The sequence below is a fragment of the Bombina bombina genome, chromosome 5 (assembly GCF_027579735.1).
Source record: "Bombina bombina isolate aBomBom1 chromosome 5, aBomBom1.pri, whole genome shotgun sequence".
In the NCBI taxonomy this organism is placed as follows: Eukaryota; Metazoa; Chordata; class Amphibia; order Anura; family Bombinatoridae; genus Bombina; species Bombina bombina.
In genome coordinates this window covers 69,181,587-69,188,131 of record NC_069503.1, presented here as the reverse complement: position 1 = coordinate 69,188,131, position 6,545 = coordinate 69,181,587, and the positions used below count along the sequence as shown (strand labels likewise).

At 43.0% G+C, this 6,545-nt stretch overlaps 1 non-coding gene across 1 annotated transcript; it reads left to right on the top strand.

The window, feature by feature from the left end:
- The first annotated feature begins 5,149 nt into the window (after positions 1-5,149).
- LOC128661890 (U5 spliceosomal RNA) lies at positions 5,150-5,261 on the top strand. Its single transcript, XR_008402663.1, has one exon. It is a non-coding gene; the product is annotated as a U5 spliceosomal RNA (small nuclear RNA).
- Positions 5,262-6,545: the final 1,284 nt, after the last annotated feature.

The window sequence follows — 6,545 nt, the reverse complement described above, 5'->3', positions numbered from 1 at the left end:
CTTGTTTTCACAAACGTAATCAGCGTGTGGGAGAATCTGTGGAGTCATTTGTGCGCAGCCTGTATGAATTAGCTGAATTCTGTGAGTTTGGTGTTGCTAAAGAAGAGCAAATCAGAGACAGAATAGTTATTGGAATTGCAGATGCTGAAGTCTCCCTGAAGCTGCAGTTAGAGCCTGATTTAACGTTAGACGGGGCTATTAGGATGGCCCGCCAGAGTGAACTGGTGAAAAAGCAAAGTGCTGATCTGAGGTCTGAGAGTATTGTGGATGAAGTGCAACAGTCTAGGAAAATTACTAGTGAAAGGCACAGTGTGAGCGGTAGATCTAAAGTACTGGAAAGGCCTAGAAGTGGATGGGCGCAACATGGCCGATGCACACGGTGCTACCGGGCTCATGATCAGAGTGCTATATGCCCGGCCAGAGATAAAAGATGCAGAAAATGTAACAGAATAGGCCATTTTGAAGTGGTGTGTAAAACTGAATACATTAAGGAGATGCAGGTGGACAGTGACCAGGAGGGTCAGGAAGTGTCTTTTGTGGGGTCTGTTGTGGAACGGACAAGCTCAGAGGAAGATTGGAAAGTTACCTTTACTGTAATGGGAGCCAAAGTTGATTTTAAGATTGACACAGGAGCAGATATCACTGTAATGTCTTTTGCTGAATTTATGAAACTGCCTCGACAGCCCCAGCTGGCGAAGGTTACTACAAATGTTCATAGTCCTGGTGGCCGCATTGATTGTGTGGGGAAATTTCTTGCCAGCTGTGAGTACAAACAAAGGAAGTTCACCATGTGGGTGCATGTGATCCGAGGTCAGTGTGTTAACAGTTTATTGAGCAGAAAAGCAGCCTGTGACTTGGGCCTCGTGGCCAGAGTGAATGAGATCTCTGAAGATATGTTTGGCGAGTTGGGCCTACTGAGCTGCAAACCTGTCCGTATAGCACTTAAAAGTGACGCAGTCCCGTACAGTATTTCTACTCCTCGTAGAATTCCGTTCCCCCTCATGCCTCAAGTGGAGAAAGAGCTCATGCGCATGAAGTCTATGGGGGTTATTGAAGAGGTTGTTGAAGCAACTGATTGGTGTGCCCCCATTGTTCCAGTTGCAAAGAAAAACGGAAAGGTGCGCATCTGTGTGGACCTGAAAAGGTTGAATGAGGCAGTGAAGAGGGAGAGATTTGTGCTGCCGACATTGGAAGATATAGCCCCGAAGTTGGCTGGGGCGAAGTTCTTTTCCACATTAGACGCTTCTAGCGGCTTTTGGCAGATCCCCCTGGATCCAAAGTGCCGCAAACTGACTACCTTTATCACTCCGGTAGGTCGGTTCTGCTTCTGCAGACTTCCCTTTGGGATATCCTCCGCTCCTGAGATCTTTCAGAGGGAAATGAGTTCTCTCCTGAGTGGCCACGTGGGCACAGCAGTCGTCATGGACGACATTCTAGTGTATGGGTCTACAGTGGAGGAGCATGATCAGCGTTTGAGTTGTGTGCTGCAGGCTATCAAAGAGTCTGGGCTGAAGCTGAATAAAGAAAAATGTCATTTTAGGAAAACTGAGTTATGCTACTTTGGGCATATCATCAACGGGGATGGCATCAAGCCGGACCCCGAGAAAATTCGGGCTATCGAACAGATGAAAAGCCCTTCTGATGTACATGAGCTGAGACAGATATTGGGCCTTGTAAATTACGTGGGCAAGTTTCTTCCAGATTTATCTACAGTTTTGCACCCTATTACAGAGTTGCTTAAGAAAGATGTTGCCTGGGTCTGGGGACCCTCACAAGAAAAAGCGTTCCTGCATGCTAAGTCCCTGCTGGGGTCTGCCCCAGTGCTGGGGTTCTACGACCCTTCAAAAAAGACTGTGGTTAGTGCTGATGCAAGCAGTTATGGGTTGGGGGCTGCACTCCTGCAGCTGAATGACAACAAACTACAGCCCATCGCCTACTGTTCCCGCACACTGACGGCTGCAGAGTCAAAATACGCTCAAATTGAGAAAGAGTGCATGGCTGCAGTTTGGGCCTGTGAGCGCTTTCAGCGTTATCTAGTGGGTTTGGAGAAATTTAGTCTGGAAACTGACCACAAACCGCTAGTCCCTCTTATCAATTCTTATGACATCGACAAAACACCCTTGAGATGCCAGAGACTTTTAATGAGACTACTCAGGTTCAATGTTCAGGCAGTGCATGTGCCGGGGAAGCAGCTGGTTGTGGCAGATACACTGTCCAGGCTCCCGCTGGCTGCTGCTGAAGAATCCTCCACAGAGTCGGATGTAAAAGTGTATGTTGATTCAGTTCTGGCCTCTAAGTCCATTTCTTCAAGGAAACTGGAAGAGATAAAGAAAGAGACATATTTGGACACAGATCTGCAAGAAGTTATAAGGTACATAAGAGATGGCTGGCCCGAGAGCTGGGCAGCCTGGATGTCTTTAAATGCTTACCAGCCAGAGAGGTCGCAGCTCACGGAGCTGGAGGGGTTGGTGCTGTTCCAAGACCGTATTGTAATTCCTGTCAGCATGAGGAAGGAGATGTTGAACAGGATACACGATGGGCACTTAGGCATTACAAAGTGCAGAGAAAGAGCAGCTACAGCTGTGTGGTGGCCTGGGATCAGCTCCGACATTGCAAATCACGTGTCTAAATGTGCCTTTTGCCGGGAACGCCGGCCTACTCAGAGAAGGGAGCCCTTAATGTCTACTCCGCTGCCTGCGGGGCCGTGGCAGAAAATAGCTGCTGATTTGTGCGAACTGCACGGGAAAAAGTTTCTTGTTGTTATCGACTACTATTCCAGGTATTTGGAAATAGCACCCCTGAATGATATCACAAGTCAGGCAGTTATCATTCGCCTGAAGAGCCTGTTCGCCCGCTGGGGCATTCCAATGGAGCTGGTTAGTGATAATGGCATGCAGTTCGCTTCTACAGAGTTCAGTGCTTTCAGCAGGGAATATGATTTTGTACATTCCACGTCAAGTCCACATTATCCGCAGGCCAACGGAATGGCTGAAAGGGCAGTTGAAACAACAAAATTCATTCTAAAGCAATCTGAACCGTACCTAGCCCTCTTGTCATACAGGGCGACGCCCATTCAAGCCACCGGGTTTAGCCCGGCACAGCTGATGCTAGGACGCCAGATTCGCACCACTTTACCCTCAGTGGGTGTCTTCAAGCCGCCTGGCCCTGTTCCTCGGGACGAAGTCCTTAGGAGGGATGAAGAGGCCAAAAAGGGTTATCGTTTCTTCTACGACAGGAGACATTCTGTCAGGCCTTTACAGGAACTGAAAGCGGGCCAAAGTGTCAGAATTAAACTGGATGATGAGAAGAAATGGAAGACGCCTGCTACGGTAGTGGGCCGCTCTCCAGAACCAAGGTCTTACACAGTCCTTACAGAGGGAGGGACGGTTACACGCCGTAACCGAAGACATCTTCAGCCTGTACCTGAGAGTCTGGAACCGGATACCTCAGTACCACCGCCGGTGGGATCCCCTGTTCTAAGAGAGGTGCCTTCCCCTCAGCAAGATCATAGCGGGGATATATCTTTGCCTCCAGCAGACTCTTGTTCACCATCTTCTGTATCAGAGGACAGTTCATGCAAAGTTACATCAAGCGGAAGAGTGGTGAAACTTCCGGCCCGATACAGGGACTGACTTTAGCTAGAACAGTGACCGGAAGTATGGGCAGAATAATCCCATGGTCACTGTGGACTAGGGTAGTCTACCCCGATGTCCAAGTCAGGATGTAATTTATTTGTTCATGTTTTCTAATTTATCTGTTTTTATAATGTTCTAAAACAAAATGTTGTTGTATACCCTGTTGGTGTACCTTGTTATTTAATATATGCGAATGTATGCTTTGCCTTTGAAAAAGGGGAAGATGTGATGAGAGCAGGATGTGATGTCACTAGCATGTGGGCGGGGCTTAGGTCCGGTGTCTGTGTCGCAGTTAGTTTAGTACAATCAACCTGTCTGGATGTGTATTGCTATGCTCTGTAATAAAATAGAGTTGTACCATCATTGCTGTGTCCTGCATATGTCCTGCATCTCATGACAGTGGGTAAAAAAGGGTATTGCAGTGATGCCTCAATAGTGAGGTATCACTGCAATACCCTCATCGCTTAAAACCCCAGAGAAACACGTACTTGACCGCTAAGGGGTTCAAAGTTATAAAGTATATTAATATAACAATTTTGGTTGTGCAATGCTGGGGAATGAGTAGTAAAGGTGTTATCTATCTTTTTAAACAATAACAATTTTAGTGTAGACTTAGAGAATGGGAACAGAGAAGTGAAATTTACAGTCAAACTTGTCTCATTAAAGGCACATTTTTGAATAATAGGGAAATTATTTCTCATCCACATTTTTTAAAGAAAAAATAGGATTTGTTTCTGGTGGTTTTAGGAACATAGCTGACATAATACAAGATTGTTGTGATTAATCTGATGCTCTGGATTTGTATTGTTTTTTTGCCTTGCTTTAGGGGTTGCTTAGAATCTGCATCAGTGCATTGAAATAATGTTCTGGACAAACTGCTGCATAAAAAGTTGAATGGAAATGCATCAGATTTGTGGTCTCATAAATTGGGCAAGTTGCTAATTTAATGTTAATATTTTTTACTTTACGTTATCTATATATACCAAGCTACCTTCTTAAAATCCATAAAGTAACAGAAAAGTGACAGCATCTTTAACGTATAGTCTCTTGCAGTTGGTCACCCTGAAACATATTTGTCATTTTATAATTTAGTATGTATGAATTGCTCAGGGGTGTGTAATTTTAATACCTTATTTATCCTAATCATTTTTGTTCTTTCTAGTTTAAGAATAACTGGCAGCATTAAAAGCCCATGAAAATACCAACACAAGTCTGAGTTTTGTTGAAGTGCACAACGAAAATACTCCTCCCCCTCACAATAAAATGAACTAACTTCTATGTGAGCGCATGAACAACCTGACAATGTTCTCATTTGCATACCCATGGTGCATTGCAAAATAGTTTTATAATGTGTTTCTGTTTTATTTATACTCTTTTCAAAACAACTTAAATAAATGAACCGACTTGATTATTTGTCAATTTAATATAATTGTACATATTTCATACTAATAAATGTACTTTAGGCTTTAGAGAAGTTACAGTAAACTCCACTTATATTTAGATGTTAGATAAGCATACTCCAGTTTCTCTTCAAACGTAATAAAACTTTCGCATTTTACTAAAGATTTCCATAGAAAGATCTAGCTTGAGTAAACAATTCTTTTTGAGGTTCTACATTCAGAGCTTCGAGCACAAATTGATTGAAAAATTATTTCTATAAATATCATTAACGAAAGGGTTAAAGCTTGTTAAAGGCAGTGTACTGTTAATTTTTCTCTCCTTGAAAAGAAAGTGAACTCCAAAATTGATTGAAGTAAATTTGTCCAAATAGTGATTGGTAACTGAATTTACTGTATATATTCGATATCACTGTGCCCTAGCCCTAATCCCTGTAACTAGTACAGACTCGCATGAAAGTAACAATACAAAATCGCATCTCACAGCGCTGAATTGCAACTAAACTCCAAATCGTGATTGGTAACTGAATTTACTGTATTTATTCGATATCACTATGCCCCTAATCCCTGTAACTAGCACAGACTCGCATGGAAGTAACAGTACAAAAGCGCATCTCACAGCGCTGAATTGCAACTAAACTCTCAGCTTCCGACAGAGCTGACTGGTCATGTAAGGCTCATTTACATAACCATAATGCGATGTTTAGTTAAAAAAGAGTAAGTACTTTTTTTATAAACTGATTATTTTAACAGTCATACATATTTATTTACATTTTGTACATAATAATATTATTTTCCTATTTTATTTACACAACAACTACTCAGTATGAAGTTTTCTATCCCTCACTCTTAATAGAAAAGCCCTTGCTCACACCTATAGCAGATCCTGAAGTATAAAAATCTTTACAAGTAATGGATGATTCGTGGACTCGAATCTAAACAATTTTTGACAGCCAGCTACTCATGTTAGTTAGGCTAGTGATGGTGATAAAAAACAGAAATTAAATAAATAAATGGATTGAAAAACTAAGAACACTACAAAAAAATAAATTTAGTAGAAACAGAATTTATGCTTACCTGATAAATTACTTTCTCCAACGGTGTGTCCGGTCCACGGCTTCATCCATTATTTGTGGAATATTCTCCTCCCCTACAGGAAATGGCAAGGAGAGCACACAGCAAGAGCTGTCCATATAGCTCCCCCTCTGGCTCCGCCCCCCAGTCATTCGACCGACGGTTAGGAGAAAAAAGGAGAAACTATAGGGTGCCGTGGTGACTGTAGTGTATAGATAAAGACATTTTTTCAAACCTGATTAAAAAACCAGGGCGGGCCGTGGACCGGACACACCGTTGGAGAAAGTAATTTATCACGTAAGCATAAATTCTGTTTTCTCCAACATTGGTGTGTCCGGTCCACGGCTTCATCCATTACTTGTGGGAACCAATACCAAAGCTTTAGGACACGGATGAAGGGAGGGCGCAAATCAGGTTACCTAACAGAAGGCACCACGGC